Source organism: Crinia signifera, chromosome 2 (genome assembly GCF_055691185.1).
Source record: "Crinia signifera chromosome 2, ASM5569118v1, whole genome shotgun sequence".
Classification (NCBI taxonomy): Eukaryota; Metazoa; Chordata; class Amphibia; order Anura; family Myobatrachidae; genus Crinia; species Crinia signifera.
The window spans coordinates 384,715,338-384,734,200 of record NC_139218.1 but is presented as its reverse complement, the minus strand read 5'-3'; the positions used below and the strand labels follow the sequence as shown (position 1 = coordinate 384,734,200).

Below are 18,863 nucleotides of genomic sequence, written 5' to 3'. Positions count from 1 at the left end.
CCCGCCCCGGCATTGCCCGGGAAAACCTTTCGTTTTTTTCATTTCTAAAATTGCTGTAAAATTTTGTCTTATGCTGTTCCAAAGGCCTAAGATAGTCATTTGTTTTAACCTTACATGCCATTGCCAGTATTGAGTCACCATCACTCTGCCTGCATATTGCATTCTTATAGGTATTTAACCTTACATGCCATTGCCAGTATTGAGTCACCATCACTCTGCCTGCATATTGCATTCTTATAGGTATTTAACCTTACATGCCATTGCCAGTATTGAGTCACCATCACTCTGCCTGCATATTGCATTCTTATAGGTATTTAACCTTACATGCCATTGCCAGTATTGAGTCACCATCACTCTGCCTGCATATTGCATTCTTATAGGTATTTGTGCAATTGTATTAAGAATTAAAGTGAGTTTGAATGTATTAGTGGCTGGGATGGTATGTAACCTCTTACCATTTGTTTATCTTAGTTTTATTGCTAGTGGGAGAGGGGCTCTGGCTGGGTGGGGTCTTAATCAATTAACTTAGAAACAGCTTTTAGTATTTAGTGAGAATACTAGGCTGACACAGCCTGGCTGACTATTGAAAGCTGACTATTGATATTTTGTCAGCTTTTAAAGTAGGAAGATTTTTAAGTAGGGAAAAAAAGTTACATAGATTAAAGATTGGACTTATTCTGGACTTAAACTGGACAGAAACTGCCAACCAACTTAACATCTTGATATCAAAGTGATTCAGAAAAACAGAAACTACAGCAACTCAGAAAACCAAGGGACTGCTTTGAGTGAGCTCACTTCATACTACTCCTGGGTATCTGACTGTTCATCCAGCTTATCACCATTTCTGCAACTGCTAAAACTTTGAATATCACTGTTAATGCTTGTATTTGCACTGTCTGTTTTGAAAATGCCCTGCTGTACCTCTAATGACTTCACCTCTCCTGCTCTTCCATTGATAATAGGTGTCCCCCAAAATTTTATTCTTGGTCCTCCTCTTCTCTATCTCTATATGTCCTCTCTGGGTGAACTTATTTGCTCACTTAACTTCCACTATCACCTCTATGCTGATAATACTAAAATCTACCGCTCCTTTTCTGATCTCTCTCCTTCGGTCCTTCCATCCTCACTCATATCTCCTACTGTCACTCTGCTATCTACTCCTGGATGACCCAGCGCTTTTTTAGACTTAAAATATCAAAGACTAAGCTGACCTCTTCCCACCCTCCAGCATAAAACCTGACCATCTCTCATCCTAACCTACTGTTTATGCCCACTTCTTTCCCTTCTGTGTCACCCCGTCTGTCTAACCCTCCCCTTTTAGAATGTAAGCTCTCACGGGCAGGGCCCTCTCTCCTCTTGTGCCTTTCTTAGAATATATAAACCTCTGCCACCCTGATGATTGCTTCAGTGTCCTGTCCCCTGATGCAACTATCCATATTTACCATGTACTTGTCCTAAACTGTCTTGTACTGTAATTTGATATGTGTTTTTGTTCCTAATTATGCTTTGTAAAGCACTGCGGAATTTGTGTGCGCTATATAAGAAACTGTTAATAAATAAATAAATAAATAAAATTTGTTAATTACCTCCACCATAATGTTAGAATGTGTTTGCATTGATACTCAATGACAGCAATGAAATCAGGTGTGGTGTTTTTGTTTGAAACACACCGCTCCTGTCTTGATAGCTTGGTAGCTAGTGTGTGTTGATGAATTCCACATCCACTCCTGAGATTTAGCACATATGATGCATTTATTTTTGGTGTATTCTGTGCGTTTGTGTGTTGTACTCTTTTTGTGTGTGTGTGTTGCAGTGTATGTGGTTGTGTGTTGTACTGTGTGGTGTGTTGTGCTGTGTGTATCTGTCCAATGTGTAAGTGTGTGAGGTGTGCTACGTATAGTATACAGATGGAGCGCCTCTGAACCTTGCCAGGGGATCCCCAGCATGGTGCAGTGTTAGAATGTGTTTGCATTCATACTCAATGGCAGCAATGAAATCAGGTGTGGTGTTGTTCCTTCGTTGTCTGTTTCCCAGATCATCAATCTTTTTCCAGATCATCAATCTTTTTCCAGATCATCAATCAAGGCAAATTGAACCTTGGTGTTTTTTCAATTTCTAAATGAAATTTCCCAAAAACGGCTTTGAGATGCACACCACCGGGTGCAGCGGTACCTTGTTGCCGAATTTGGTGCCTCTGAGTGCCACGTGTATCCACAATGCGACAGACACGCACGCACACACACGCACATCATACTTGCCTACCTGACATTCTCCATGAGGGAGAAAATGCTCTGTTCCTGGACTTCCCTGGAAATGTATGATTGCCATCACCTGTGGGGAGCTAGGTCATTGATAAGAAAGGTGTTTCACCACAGGTGATGGCAATCATACATTACCAGGAGAGTCCAGGAGCATTTTCTCCCTCATGGAGAGGGTCAGGTAGGCAAGTATGGTGCACACACGCTCTTCAACTTATTATATAGACAACATCATCCTCTTCAAATCTGTATTGCCTAAGCTGCAGGCTCGGCACAGTTTCCTTGTTGGGGCGTCAGCTCTTCAGAATCGGGAGCAGACACCAAGAATGACAACCTTTATAAGAAATACACGGATTTCTAGCTCGCCACTAAGGGCTTTTCCCTATTGAATATCAATAAACAATACACATGTGCCAGAGACCCCCACTAAGCCCTGAGCCCTTGGCTGTGTGACCTTGTGGGGTAGGGGGGGACCTGTCTAACCTCTCGAGCGTCTTACTGTAAATCATTTTGCCATCAGCCTGTTTATGTCCTTGAAACACGCGTGTTTTATATTACACACCCTAAAATATTAAGCTCATAAATCCTCCTGAATATTAGAAGGCGCTCAGGATGTGCCTTTCTGTATTTCCCTGCATATAGATATATGAGATTTATATGTTGGGGACTTAGACCACGAAGTAATCAAGCCAATAGATTTCATCTCTGGTGTAGGCTGCCAACCAACTAAAACTGATTATCTATTATTCATATACATTCATTATATATTGATATACATTATAAAAAATGGGTTTGTTTAGGGAGAGGGGTGATGCATGAGAAGATCGGAATAACACAGTAGTTGCTATTTTTAGAGAAACGCAACATTAACCTTGGACTTTAAGAAATCTGGAATCATGCTCCACGTTCAGCTGACCAGGAGTTTTGCATTCTGGGTATATAGAGAAGAGGCATGCATACATGATGGCACTCCAAATGCATCTACAAGTGGTGGGATCAGGAGTGATCCTGGAGAGGTGGTGGAACTCCGTTCCCCGTAACAATGACCCCCACCACCACCACCATTAGGCTGAGTCTAGAGCAATGCCAGATAATTTGTGCCCTACCACCATTAAAGGGATAATGGTCCCACAACACATCGCAGCACAATTGTATCACATTACACTGCATGTAGTGCCCTTGATTCATATTAAACTACACCGTAATGCCCCTTATACACATAATGTCCACAGTTGTTCATCCTAACAATACATACGCCATGCCAGAAGAAGCCGCTGCGACAGGCTTTTGTGTTGGAATTAATGTTCAGGGCTGTGGTAGAGGTGGAACTCCGTTCCCCCTACCATTACAGGTGGTGGAACTCAGTTCCACCCCGTTCCCCTTCACTTTCAGCCCTGGGTGGGATAGAGCCCATGATGTTGGGTCATCAAAGCACATCTCAATTCACTGTGTAAACCAGTGAGCACCCATTTTTGGAATCATCCATCTAAACTGAAACCATTGATGGTCAATGGATTCCAGACATGGGAAGAGAGCCATCAATGGTTGAGCGCTTGATAGTTTACCATCTTGCTGGTGTGGACAGAAGGTGTACGTGACCACGCTTGTGCACAGTAGAAAGCGCTAAAGATTATGCCATTGATGGTCAACCTACGGACTGTGGTCTGCAGACCATCAATGGTTGCGATCCATTGCTGGCCAATGGCAAACCGTAGCCCATCTGTGAGCATTGCCTACTCTCCGGGGAACCTGTGAGACCTCCCAAAAATCTGAATGTCTTCCGAGTGTTCTGGGGGATTGGGCAGATCTACTCAAAGGAATTGGGGATGTGACAATTATAGTTCCAGTTCTGGACATTTTTACTAAGATCTTTTTCAGATGGGATGTTGCTATGGGCAACCAATCAGATTCGATCTATTATCTGCTAACAGGTGTAAAATATATAAGAAGTGGATTGTGATTGGTTACCCATAGCAACATCCCACGTGAAATTGAACTCCCACCTTAGAAATTTCCCCCCAATTTTTCTACACAGCAGATCCATTATTCTTCTATCACAAGACAATACGAATAAACAGATCCGGCTGGACAATCCCATCTACCAACGAGAAACAATCCTTGGTTTGTCACTTGGGTATATACTGAAACTGGGCTACACTATAGAGCTATCTTATACTTTATCAAAAGAACTCCATACTGCATTCCGCCGAATGAATGTTAGCAAGTGTAAAATGAAGGTCAATTAAGCTGTGCCTAATGCCTGTCGACAGTCAGTAAGTCGATATGGTCAACAGATCGACATGAAAAAGGTTGGCAGTTACAAAAGGTCGAGAGGTTATTTTGGTCAACATGACGATGGTCAACACATATCGCCAACACCCTTTTTTCCCCCCTTTAATTCTTTAAACTTTTTCATATATCCAAGTGGACTGCAATTGGGAATAGTAACGAGTGAAGTTAGCCACGCGAGGGGGTGCGGTACACTAATTGGGGTCACACATACAAAATGACACCATAAAAAGCTTTAATCTTTTTTTTTTTTTTTTTTTTTTACGTCAACCATTTCCTGTTGACAGTTTGTTCCTGTGACCTTTCCAGGTGTTTTGTTTTCCGCCCTGTCCACATGTACATGTCAAGCATGCTGTATGTGTTCGGTCATTCGGTCGACACATATTAGGACGACATACATTGCACCGACCGCTGAAGGTCAACATGGCCAAGCTCAACACATGAAATAGGTTGACATGACTAAGGTCAACAGGGCTGGAAGTTCAACACAAGGTTTAAGATGACAGTCAAAAGGCCATTATGAGTTTTCCCTTTTTTTTGCGCCGACATGTGCCGACAGGCGGTATTTCCTGCCCTACCATCCACTTGGGCGTGGAGGGGGAATATGATAGTGTGCAGAGCGTAGCAAAGCACCGTGCCCTAAGCATGGCGAGAGCAGCTACACTTTGATGGTGTCCATGTCAACATTCAGGACCAAAAAAATGAGAAAACGCATGTTGACCTTTTGACTGTCGACATAGCCATTGTCGACCTAATGCTTGTGTGTTGACTTTCCATCCCTGTAGACCTTATTCATGTCGACATATTGCATGTGTCGACCAACTTGTATGTCGACATAGTATGTATCCACCCAATGACCCATACCAGTCGACGAAGTGACTGTTGACTTAATGACCCACAAATCAGTGGAAACAATCAAATGTATTTAATTTGTTCTTGTCTCATTAGATATATGTTCATATAATTTTTTTATATCTCGTCTCAATGATTTCTTTTGTGCTTCCATAGATTTCCCTCTGATCATTTGGCATACGAGGCATCTTCCGGTGGATTTAAAGTTTACTCAAAGTAAATGAGAACTTTGGAACTCTTCCCTGACTCTTCCCAAGGCAATGTAAGTACCGCTGGTCCTAAAAAGCTTCTTTCTATGTTCTCGTGCGATGCTATACGCAGGATTTGGAAGCGCCTCTGTTATGGCTACGCCTGATTGCTTTTGCAGTTACTGTGTCTTTGCTTTACAAGAAATGTCATTGCGTCTGTGCTGAGCGTTGTGCTGGCAGTAAGCCCCGTGTTGCGTTACCAGGTGCCCTGTCTCCATTGAAAAGGAAAATATCATTGAAGTTGCGCTTCCCCTGATATTTTGGCGAGGTGTCTGTGATGGGGACATCTGTAGATGATCAGAATTTATGTTGTTCCTGGATATTAATTTAGAGAGAAAAAAATGTTTAGATAGAATTTTGTTTTCTTCTATTTTATTTAACGGACTTGTTCCGGAACACTCTATCCAGGTGTTATGTTGGGATAGCGCTAGAGGCTCAGCTGTATTTTTGGTGAAATGATTAACCAAGTGCTTTATATGACCGTTGGAGGAAAGGATCAAACCTTGGAGAGATAAAGTAGATAGATGGGGGTGTGGCCAGGCAGGATGATGGACTTTGCTGGGGTAGAGGGGGTGACATGATCGCATCATTGTGGCTCCACCTCCCGATGTACAGTGTCGTAAAACCGGCATTTTGGGACAGGGGGAGGGGCTATGATAACACGATTCAGTGCGATTTGAGCGATCCAACCTGAATCAGGCCAAACGTACCATCCAATTGCCTTCGTCCATCTTTTTTTCAAACATAGCTTGTAACATGGAATATAGAAGCTGATTGGTTAGTACTTTGTCTCTCTCCAGTTTATCTCTCTCCAAGGTTTAATCCATCTACCCCCCAAAAGGGTACCTGTGTTCTTATTTTGGCTATGAAGTGTTAAGTATGTTGGCTAATAATGGGGCATTTATGCAAATATTAATGAGGACCTTTGCTTACTGTGCGCGGAATAAATAAAACTTATATTGTTGGGTTTTTTATAAAAAAATCAGTGCACTGGACTAGAGAGCAGCTATCAGGAAGAAGAGACAGGAGACTTACCATTAGGTGGGTGAATATGAGCTCAGAAAGTACAATACTCATTTTATTCTGTTTAATATTTATTTATTATGGTATGTTTAACCTTTTCCTGACCACTTATTTATATTATTTCAATGTCTGATACAATCTATACTATAGACTACCTATAGTGTTGGCTATAAATACTGTATAAAATACAGTATCCATGATATAAAAAAACAAAGGGTACATTAATGTCCAGGGTCGTTATTAGGTTCTTCTACCGCTCCATCAGACTCCCGCAATCCTCCCATGTTCTGCAGAGTGCGAGACTGTTGCCTGCATTTGGAACCCCCATCTATAAATCTTGCGTTTGACACTGCCTTTGTGCGGTTTTATGTCTGTTTCTCTATACAAAGTCCCAGAACGTATTAACAAATGCAGAAAGATGTCCCAATATTCTGTCAAAGCCAAAGTTCAGCTCAATATTTTAAGCAGTGATAAAAAGCGCTGGGACGTAGGAAACGTGTATGGTAAATTCTGCAGAACTGCTGTGTAACATAATATCTGGAACAAATACTATGAGGTACTTCGAGAACATTTGTCTACCGTGACAAGGTGACCTCATTCATATGGGCCCAAAAGACAAGCAAGTCTATTTCTGGATCAATGTAGTAGGTGGCGTACATCATGAATGTGTGGCATTAAGTGTAAAATGTCTACTCATTAATAACTTAGGGGCCGATTTATTACCATCTGCATGCTGATGTGCTGTGATGATATCGGCCCAATTTGCGATGCGATAATTGATTACATCGCACAGTTATCGCATGCAGGGACAGAGATATTTTTCAGAAAAATACCTCACCATTGCCGCAGACACCCCACCTCCCCGTCGTTGCGACCCACAACCCGCCGCGCACCGCAACCCCCCACTACTAGCCACGCTTACCAAACCCTGGTGATCGCTGATTAAAGCTTCTGGAGGGCTGCTGGTCATCGAGACTTCTTGTTGCTGTGACCTCTGATGCTGTAAAGTGAGCTGCCACTTTGCAGCATCGCTTTACGGCACCAGGGTCAAAGACAGAGATGGTCAAAACGGATCATTAAGCTGAGCCGGGATCCGGGATACGTATCTTTTAGAAAGAGGCTCGGCTCACTTTTAAAAAAAGGTGGAATATACATGACCGAGTAAAAACATTGATCGATGGCTGGGTGCAGAATCGACATCGATGGCAACCATCGATGGTGTCTGCACCGATGGCCATCCCTGGCAGCAGCAGCTAATCTTTCTATCACTTGTAGTCAGAGCACTGTACTCAGTTCTCCAGAGGTAGTACATCTCAGCTGCCACAGGTGGCAGCACTGAGATCAGGAAAATGCGCATTGTAAACTGAAACGGATCACCTTTTTGGGATCGGCGGCTCATTCGGTCTTGAATGGGATCCGTTCAAAAGATCCGGTTCGTTCGCGGACGACCCATCTCTAGTCAAAGAAGCAGTAGGGAGCACCAATGGCCGGTAGACCTCACCAAAGCACCGATCACCAGAAGTTGGGTAGGTGAGAATGATTTTTATCGCCCAGATCACATTTCCCTTTGTAAGTATGGGAAATGCGATCTGGTTACTTAAAAAAATGTGAATTAAAGGGATTGGAGCATTTTTTGTTTCTCAAAAACCGCTCCAAAAGCCCTTAAATACATTCAGGTGATTCTAAAATAAAGTGTGAAAGCAACAATAAGCGCTTACGACTGTAAAGCTACACAGAGAATACGCTGTTCAGTGCAATCCTGCATTACATTTTTGTTTTGAGTTCTATTGAAGTTGGGATGTTGCCCATAGCAACCAATCATATGCTGTCTATTAAATAAATACTAGAAGTAGAATATGATTCGTTGTTATGGGCAACACCCACCCTAGTAAAGTTACCTCCACAGAAAGAGATATGTTACACCTTAAGGCCCATACACACAGCAGGTTTGAGCGGCTTTTAGCTCAAAGTCGCCCAGTGTGTATGCCCCGGCAATGAGCGGTGAGCGCTGCTGCGCGCTCCCGCATCATCGCTGGGAAAGCCACTTATCTGCTGGTATTATCAGCAGATGAGCGGCTTTGAGGATGGCTTTGCATAGCTCTGCACTATGCAACGCCCTCTTCCCCCCCTCCGTCGGCGCCGGGGAGGGGGGAAGCTGCTCAGTGTGTATGCATTAAGCGGCTTTTCCCTCAGTGATGAACGGGATCATCGCTGTCCATTCACGCTGGGCATAGTCGCCCAGTGTGTATGGACCTTTACTGTTTATTACTGAAAGCACCGATAGGCACGGTTGTCCCTTTAAGTGTTCTCGAAGAACCATTGCTTGAGCGATCCATACAAATTAGCAACGGCACATTCCTCTCCTGAATGATAGCGGCGAAGAAATGTTTTTTTTCTTAAGGAAGTTCATTCTGATGCTCTAGCGCTTCCCCGCCAGCCAATCTGACGGCCCTGCAGAGTAACTCAGGCTTGTCGGAATCAGAACGGTTTGTGCCTCACAACAAATGCGCCAGGTTTAAGTGAGGTCAGGTACAAATGAAGTACGTGTTGGGAACTTAGGCAGGATTATGCATATAAGAGGCCCCGGCGGTAGTGCCGAGGGAATCAGCTCGGAACATTTGACCGGAGAAAAAAAATATTAAAGTCTTTTGGGTTATTGCGAGGCTAATTATCTTGTAGTTATTTCTACTTGCAGTAACCTGCGAGGTCAGGAGGCAGATATGAGACCAGCCATCAGCATTTCATAGCAAATTATCATTCATTTGTCGGAAACTTGTAGCGCTATAGTAGCAGAATGCAAATGAAACAGTTATCTTCATGCATTTTTAATATTGTAGCATTGTTGCTGGCATACAGCAGTCTTCTGTACTTGCGTACCTGATCGCTGGGCTGATCATTTTGGGCGTCCTGTGTTTGCCACTGGCCGACAGTGACATCCCGCCCCGTGCAAGCCTGAAAATTACTTATCAGGGTTGCAATAGTTAGGTGGAACGGCAATTAGCTGCAAATCCATTCGCAAGCCGCTCGCCATGGAATGATTTCCCCAGTGTGTGCAGTCTGTGGGAAGCCCAGGACTTACTGGGAGGCTGCGATAGCAGGATGATCGGGGGCGGAGCTGACGTCACATGACTTCCCCTCAAACGCCTGGGCACGCCCCTCACCATGTAATGATTCCCCAGTGTGTGCAGTCTATGTGAAGCCCAGGACTTACTCAGCGGTTGTGATAGAAACAGGTTGATCGGGGGCGGAGCTGACATCACATGACTTTCCATTACACACCTGGGCACGCCCATCACCATGTAATGATGGTGACCAGTGTGTGCAGTCTGTGCGAAGCCCAGGACTTACTGGGTGGCTGCGATAGAAGCAGGATAATCAGGGCCAGAGCTGACATCACATGACTTCCCCTCACACACCTGGACACGCCCCTCATCATATAATGATTCCCCAGTGTGTGCAAAGCCCAGGACTTACTGGGCGGCTGCGATAGACGCAGGATGATCGGGGGCGGAGCAGACGTCACATGACTTCCTCTCAAACGCCTGTGTTTTCCCGACACTCCCAGTAAACGTCCGGTTACCAACCAAAAACACCGGCTTCCTGTCAATCCTTGCGTACGGCCAGCGATAAAAAAGTAGCAGGATTTAATGGCAGGACAGCCCCGCGCATGCCTACTACGGGCCGCTCACATGCGCAGTCTATTGATAATCATGAATTCTCAGCCATAAAATCAGGTTCGAATTAGGCCCTTAAACATACATGTGCTGATAAGTGCTCCAGGATTCAGAGCTGCAGTGTGGAGCACCCGCTGGTCTGTGTCTCGGCGGTGTGCACTGAATGCGCACTGGGTGGGACATACAGTGATTCAGAGTAGACAGCAATGAGCAGCTTTTTTCATGATTTTTTTGTTTTTAAACTGATGTGGGCCCCCTGCTCTCTGATGAAGAGTAGACTCTGACGTTATGCTAGAGTCTACTGCACATTCACGGATCTCCGGGAACATGGCGTCCCTGTTCTCAGGGACATATCCAGTGTGCATGCGCAAATCACTCAGAAATGGCCATGGCGGCCATTTTTCGAGTGATATGCGTCTCCGGTTATGACATTATGTCAGAGTCTACTGCACATGAACAGATCTCCGGGAACATGGTGCCCGCACTTTGCTCTCAGGAACACATACCTCCCAACTGTCACGATTCCGTCGGGACAGTCCCGATTTTCGGGTCCTGTCCCGACGTCCCACCCGCGGCAGGCATTGTCCCGCTGCGGGGGGTGGCAGTTGGGAGACCCCCCAATCTAGTAGAATAGACGCTGTGCGCATGCGCACAGCGTCTATTCTCGTATGAAAATGAGGTCGCGGCTAATTAGCATAAGCCGCGCCCTCATTTGCATACGCCCCGCCCCCTTTTCGGGCGCTATTTCATCCGGACACAAGTTGGGAGGTATGGGAACATATCCAGTGCGCATGCACAAATCACTCAGAAATAACATTGGCGGCCATTGTTTCAAGTGATTTGTGTCTTTGGTGCCAAGATGCCGCCGTGTCCCCCCTGGACCTGGTTCCTTATGTTCTCACTGAGGGTAGAGAGAATCTGACAGACCTTATGGTGTGTCAGGAAGGCTACAGAGGTGTACTGGTACACAATCTAGGAGCAAGCTTTAAACACCAACTCTTGTCATTCCTTTTGGCTAAGATCAAGTGTAGTATCTGTTCTTATCAGTTGGGTATGGACTGGCCTCTGGCAGAGAATAGAGAAAGGTGAGACTGAGTAGCTGCTCTGATGGGCGGAGGGTGTGGGACCCCTCTGTTTTTTCCCGGGAGTAGTGAAAAGTCTCACTAAGTATCTTCACCTCTGCCTTTGGTAGGAGGTGTTGTTTCCGTAAATCCACTGGTAAGAGGGGGGGAGAAACACTGGGCCTAGTAGTTTGACTCTCCTGACGGGGTTTGCAGCCCCCGAAGGATGAGCAGCGAAAGGCTCAGTCTAGTATCCAATCCCAGGGAGCGGAGAAAAGCTGAGACCGAGTAGATTGGTCCAGGTTGGGGCAGGTCCTCAGCCTGGGCACAGCGAAAAGCTCAGCCTAGTATCTTAAACCCTGGGAGCGGAGAAACACTGGGACTGAGTAGATTGCTCTTCCGAAGGGGGTGCAGCCCCTAAGGGAGTCTTTCGAAAAGCTCAGTGGAGTACCCATTCCCATGCCGGGGGCTGGAAAATGCCTGCTGGTGAGACAGAGAAAAGCTTGGTCGGACGCTGACTGGCTGGCTGGCTGCCTGGAGTCCGAGGCTGCACTGTGCCCCCGGGGAAACTCGGGGGTGCCGGACATGCACGGGTGATCCCAAGTCACCTTGCACGAATGGCACTTGCACTGCGCACTTCCCTTTAGGTTAGCGCTTCACGTCCTTACCCTGTCCTTTTGGATGGGGTAGGACAATTTTTCACACCCCCCCCCCTGGCCTTCTGGCTAGGGCCTTATTCTTTTCTTTTTATGATTTGCACGTCTTGCACTTCACGTTTTTCGTTAGTTTGTCACGTTTTTTCATTTGGGTAGTGCGGCTGTCCCTAACAGGCCTTCCGTTCCCCAAACGTGACTGGGACTCTTCACCTTTTGGGGAGAGTCCCGGTTCCCTCGAGGGCAACCCCGAGCCGCAAGGCGGAGGGAAGCCTAAGCGGGTCTCTCCAAACCTTCGGGTGCGGAGGACCCACCGTCCGAAACCCTTCCGGGGGTGGAGGAAACGCGGGTCCCTCTGAGCTTCGGCGAAGAGGACCCACCGATCCCTTTTTTCCCTTCCTCGGCCTTATGGTTGAGGGGGGTTAGGGGAACCATGGGGCCTTTCTCCTTTGGGAGAGGGCCCACACGTTCGTACGGCTGCCCCCTGTGCACGCGTTTAGTCACGTCACTGGTGGTGGTGGGAGCACACCTCGGGCTCCCTGAGTTTCTTCAAACCAACTCTTGTCATTTATCATATCACGACCCCCCACCTCACGCCGCTATTTTCCGGTCATCCTGACCACGTCACAATAAGATGTATACTTTTAGCTAAGGAAACTCAATTTACAGACTCAACCAGACAATAAGCCATCGGAAAAAACTCGAGCCGGCCCGCTACAAAGTCACACACGGAAAAAATGTTGGCTTGTCATGTTTACATATAAACATATTGATCTAATGACTTGACTTCTCTGTTCCCGACATGATGCGACTGTCAGCGAATCCACAAATCCGGAACAAAGCAGACGCTGAGAGCAGGTTCTCCCAGTTAGAGAATCCTTTGAACCGCAGTTTTTTTTTATGACATGCGAGAGATTTCCGTTCCGAAGCTCAATGAAATTTAATGATTTTGTGCTGATGTGAACTAGACAGAGAAATGGTGGAATGTTAATCTCTTAGCACTGAGCAGATTAGTGCATTTGGGGGGGCTCGCCTCTTAGCATGGCTGGTTTAAGGCATTGTTGCTGAAAGCTTCTGTCTACGTAAATGCTTGCTTATTCGGAATTGGATTTGTGGGGGGAGGATTTGCGGAGAATAGTATTTTCGGTTTTTCAGAAAACCTTAAGTATTTCTTGGGAAACTGGTTTATTCTTCGATCGCTGCGAAACATTATCAATTAATGAATGAGAACAGTCATTTTAATAATCATCTGCATAATAATGGAAGCTGGGCAAGTCGAACTGATTACTGTTGAGATGCCCATCAGCTGTGATGCCAATCCACAGTTGTGAATACATAGACGCACTATCGCTGGACCATCGCACCCACCATCAGACAAGTGCCCTTCTGCTCCATGGGAGTTTCTGTTCTCCCTGAGCTCGCCGTAGGACACCTGCGTTACAGTTTGACAGGTGTACCACACCAGTCAAACTCCCCACCTGCCACTGTCACCGGCACCTAGATGTCCCCAACTTCCTGCTACTGCCCATCAAAATTGCACGGATCTCTGAGCAATTTGGTCTACGCCTTGGGCAGTAAACATTGGTTCTCATTGTCAGTGTATCTCATATGACATATGAGCAGGGGCAGAACATCGGATGGGTGCACCCGATACTTTCCCTGCATCCGAAGCTTACAATTTTGTAATCACTTGTTCCCTGGAAAATAAATGTATACTAAGCTTTGTATTCACCAGGCTCGGTGCACCGGCTCACCGGAAGACGTAAAAGAGAATATATAAAAATATAATAATAAATCTGGCTAATGCTAACTGGTAACAAAATCCATTTCCCAAATCTTACAGATATAGTGTATTAGGATGCGGATTATGCTAATCTGCCCGGCAGCTTATGACCTATGGCATTAACTGTATTCATGCAGCAGAATCCTGTCTGTTGTTCTGTTGTTGTGGAATAGACGGGATCCGGGCAGTGCGTTGTGAATACCCGGAGCAGGGACACCTGAGAGCCACAGACTGAGAATACTGTTCTCTTACACAGTATATTCTATTCCAAATCATTATTATTATTTTTTTCTACTTACATAAGGAAAGTGTTGTTAAAATAATAAGCCCCCTATAGGCGGATGACTGTGCCTGCTGTAAACGCATAATGAATACTGTGGCAGATTCAGTATAGAGTGAATGTGGAACAAGAGGATCGGGATTCAGAGCAGCAGCAGCAGCAGGGCTGATTAGATCCAGTCCAGGTTTTCCTAAAATCTGCTGGAATCATGGTTTGGCTAATTAACATCACCTGTGGTTTCCTGGTAAATGTCTGTTCAGAGCAGAGGGTCAGGGTTCCCAACGCCAGTTAGTGGCTGGGCCATAGGCTTGGGGGTTTGGGGATGACTCTAGGGACTGGAGAGTGTTCTACCCACATTGTGAAGCCTGTATATTGCCTTCTGAAAACCTGCAATGCTGTGACTTGTGCGTTACATAAGTATCAAGCAGAGGCGAAACTCTGGGAGTCATTGGAGTCATCTGCTGCTGGGCTCCTGCTCCAAACGGGGCACCTCTCCTCCACTTAAAGTTTGAATCAGTTAATTAAAAGACGATATCGATATTACTTCTGTGGCTGACTCCAATAGATGTGACAATCTCTTTATTCTAAGCATCATTATTGCAAGTGAAATACCCTGTTTTATAACCCAGGACCTGTTCCATCCATCCAAACATACATACAGTATCAGTGGCGTAACTGTAGCGCCGCAGCCCACGCAACGGTGGGGAGGCACCGGGGGGTCTGTGGCAGGAGCGGGCAGTGGGGTCCGTGCGACACAGGGGTACCTGCGGTCATAGAGGCCCTTCGGCGCTGAGTATTAAGTTGGGTCCCTGCAGTCACCTGGAAATAACTAGCGCTATCGCCAGGCGGCGGTGCAGGAAGCACTTCTCGTTTTGAAAGCACTGGCCACATTCTGATTGGCTGAATCTCAGCCAATCAGCATGCAGCCAGTGTTTTCAATCCCAGCAGTGCTCCTCCGCCGCCGCCTGGCGGATAGCACTGGTTATTTCCAGGTCACTGCAAGAACCCCGCCAACTTAATACTCAGTGCCGCAGGGACCTCTATGACCGCAGGTACCCCTGCGCCGCACGGACCCCCCTGCCAGCTCCCCGGGGGGGGGGGGGGGGTTCTTGTCTCTTAACTGTGGTGGGAGGGGGGGTCTTGTTTCTTAACTGGGGTGGGAGGGGGCGCAATTTTTTTTGTTACGCCACTGTACAGTATGCATACATATATTTATATAAGGTGGTGGTGGGGGGGCACAGATATTTATCTTGCCTCCGGGCAACTGGGACGAACTTACGTCACTGCTATCAAGCCTGATGCTGTCTACCTGCTATGAATATAAGAAACAACGCCGTACAGTGTATGTGATTTATGTCACAATGCCAATTAAACCTCATCTGAATATTCAAATACTGTATAAATAACGACACAAGACTAAACTGGCCTGAAGATAGGCCGTCACACTAACTTCAGCTCTCCGTTATTTTAAAACATACAATATACCCAATTTACCTACCTACATTTAAACAATGCATGTTATTATTGTAAGGCAAAGACAGTAGCGTATGCACCTGGCGTGACATCAGGAATCCACAGTTGCATGCGCTGGCTAGGTAGGTAGGTCGAGACACATGCGCATCTTAGTCCGTTACTGTTACACTTGTACACCGTACTCTAAGGACTTTATTCTGGTACGTTCGCTCGCATGCGAGTTCACATGCGAGCGTGATGTTTTTGCAATGCGCATTTCTGCGCACGTGTCCGACGCTGGATTAGCCACCGAGAAATGTAACCAGAATAAAATATTGTACATAAGATATGTTGAAATGTGTAAGTGTTTATTACATGGGAGTATATGTAAAAGCTTGACGAGATTAAATGGAGAGAGAGATATAGGGGGCCATTTATCAGCGGGTTTTAGCTATTTAAAACTCTTCGCATATGATAAATGATTCAACCAATCAGCTCCTACTGTAACTTTTATTTTCAAAAAACTAAAACTCGTTAATGAATGGTACCCTACCAAATCTCTCTCCGAGCTGTGATACATGTGTGCCATGAGATAAGTGGATATTTGTTTACAAACAAGACATTAGTAATGAGTAATATGAAACTAGATTCATTATAATTAATATGTTGCCACGTGCAGTAGTAATTACATTGCAGTTGGGGGAACAGTCATACCCCTTTCAGACCGCAAAAAAACGGTAATCTGTGCGGTCTGAAAGGTGCAAAGTGATTTTACCGTTTCCAAAAAAAGTTTTTGGGAAACGGTCAAAAAGCAGGGTCCTACCCGTTTCAGACCCGTTTTTTTGGTGACAAAACGTATCTGAAACGGGATTCCTACCCACCCCCTCCCCCCTGGGCAGCGCACGGAGGGGAATAATCGCGCTGGGGGCAGGGGGTCCCTACAGTGTATGTTATATCAGTGGCGGGGTCCCTGCAGCTACTAGTTCCCATACGCTGCAGGGACCCGGCCACTGATATAACATACACTGTAGGGACGCGCCCCCCCCCTGATACACCACCCTGCTGTCAGTTAAGTGGATGCTTACAGCGCAGCCGATGCTGTGATGCCTCCCGAGCCATGGGGCAGATTTATTAAGCTTGGAGAAGAGATAAACTGGAGATAAACCGGAGAAAAGGTAAAAGGAGATAAAGCACCAGCCAATCAACTCCCAACTGTCTTTTTCAAACACAGCTGATTGGCTGGTGCTTTATCTCCTTTTACCTTTTCTCTGCTTTATCTCCAGTTTATCTCTTCTCCAAGCTTAATAAATCAGCCCCCGAGTCCGGCGACGCGTTGTGTCCTGCAGCCGGCGATGCGCTGCGGCCGCCCTCATGTCGGGTGCACAGCCCGCAGGGAGCGGTGATAGGAAGCAAGGCGCCTGCTCCTCCCGCACTACTAACACCCGAATGATGGGGACATCGGGACTTGTATCAGTAGCATGGTAACGGCGGCCGCGGCTCCTGGCATGTGTGCGGCTGGGATGCTGCTATTACAGCAGGCAGCGCACCAGGGCCGCTCCCGGGGCTCATGGGTGACTGGCTACTGCTGGGATGATGATAACAGGGGTGCACAGGGCGGCACAGGTCTGCCCCCTCCACGGCTACAAAGTCTTGGTGGGGACCCTGGGGCTCCTCTGTAAAAATTGATTCATTGCCCCCCCCCCCCCCCAATATCACTTCAGCGGGCAGCCACTCCCCCCCCCCCCCCCCCCCCCAATATCAGTTCAGCGGGCAGCCGCTCTCCACCCCCCCCCCTAGCCTGGACCGGCCACAGTGCACAGGGGAGCAATGTGAGCCGTTTTCACTATCGCTTTCACACCTCAAACCTGCTTTAGACCAGGTATTTAGATGCGGTGTGAAAGGGGGTAAACTTCCTCTGACCCGTTTTAAAAAACGTTTTAAATACCTGGTCTAAAGACGGTTTTGCGGTGTGAAAGCAGCATCAGTGTTTCACATTATGTATCTTCTCTGATACAACATTAGGAAACAGGAAATGCTGTGACTTGTAGTTGTTACAATGTAGACACTATAATAAGACAGCTTACTGTATATTATACAGTATTGTACAGTATAGTGAGAGGCTCATATCTGGGTTACATGATCCAGCCCGACAGCATCCTCCTGCATTACCGACAGGATTATATCTGGAAAAAGAGATCTTTTGTTGAAAGTATAGTGTTAATTATTCAGACAGAATCCAGCTCCCGGGACATACAGTGTGAATGCTCACAGATCTCAGTATATGTCCTGTACAAAGAGAGGACCCGGCCTGGGTACATACAGTGTGACTACTCACAGATCTATGTCCTGTACCTATTGCCAGGGATGTCATGCTCATTTCTAGTGGGTTCATGCTCGTTGCCAGGAACTTCACACTCATTGCCAGAAACTTCATGCTCATTGCTTGGGGTTGCTATGCTCATTGCCAGGGGTTTCAGCTTCATTACCATGGGGTTACATGCTTGTTGCTAGCACTTTCATGCTTGTTGCCAGGGGGTTACATGCTCAAATCCAGGGATTTCTATGCTCATTGCCAGGTGTTTTTATGCTCGTTGCTTGGGGTTTCATGCTTGTTGCCATGGGGTTACATGCTTGTTTTCATGGGTTCCCATGTTCGTTGCCCGGGGTTACTTGCTCATAGCCAGGGTGTTCTATGCTCTCAGCTCCCCAGTGCTCCTTGTATCCAGCACTTCTGGGTAGCGCTATACGCACTGCCTTATTTGTCTCCAAACAAGGTGGCGGCCATTTTTGCATGGCCATTTTAGCAGATTGCATAGATCAGCTAAAAGCATCACCTTTAAAATTAAAGTATGGCATTTTTTCCCATCCAATGATCATTATCACAAATAAACTGTAATCCTGCAGAGTTTCTCTGCTGTGTGCTTATGTGAGGTATCGGAGCGGCTGATTGTGGCACAGGCAGACAGATACAATGCAGGATTTTCTGCCCGTGACACACAATAAACATAAATACCTGCTCCGTCTTCCTGTAAGTACAGCGAACTGCAGAGCGTTACAAGAATGAAACCTAATATACGGGAGCTGTATTTGCTTGCATGATGAATGAGCATCTGCGAATGGCTGAAAATAATATTATTTATTGTGTATTCCAGCATCTTCCTTCTGCTGGTGCACTTATCGTAGATTTTCATAAATATACACCATCCCGCTACTGCGATGCACAGTCCCAGTGGTGGTGCCATTTTCGCCAGCTGAACCGATAGCGTTGGCTATCAATTCACTGGGAAATA

At 46.2% G+C, this 18,863-nt stretch overlaps 1 protein-coding gene across 19 annotated transcripts in view; it reads left to right on the top strand.

Annotated features, from left to right (window-relative positions):
- TENM4 (teneurin transmembrane protein 4) overlaps positions 1-18,863 on the top strand; it is a 929,900-nt gene that overhangs the window by 301,958 nt on the left and 609,079 nt on the right. For all 19 annotated transcript variants that reach the window (XM_083170223.1, XM_083170225.1, XM_083170235.1 and 16 more), the window contains one exon: positions 5,556-5,661. The gene's annotated coding sequence lies outside the window, so the exon portion shown is untranslated. The remainder of the gene's footprint in view (positions 1-5,555; positions 5,662-18,863) is intronic.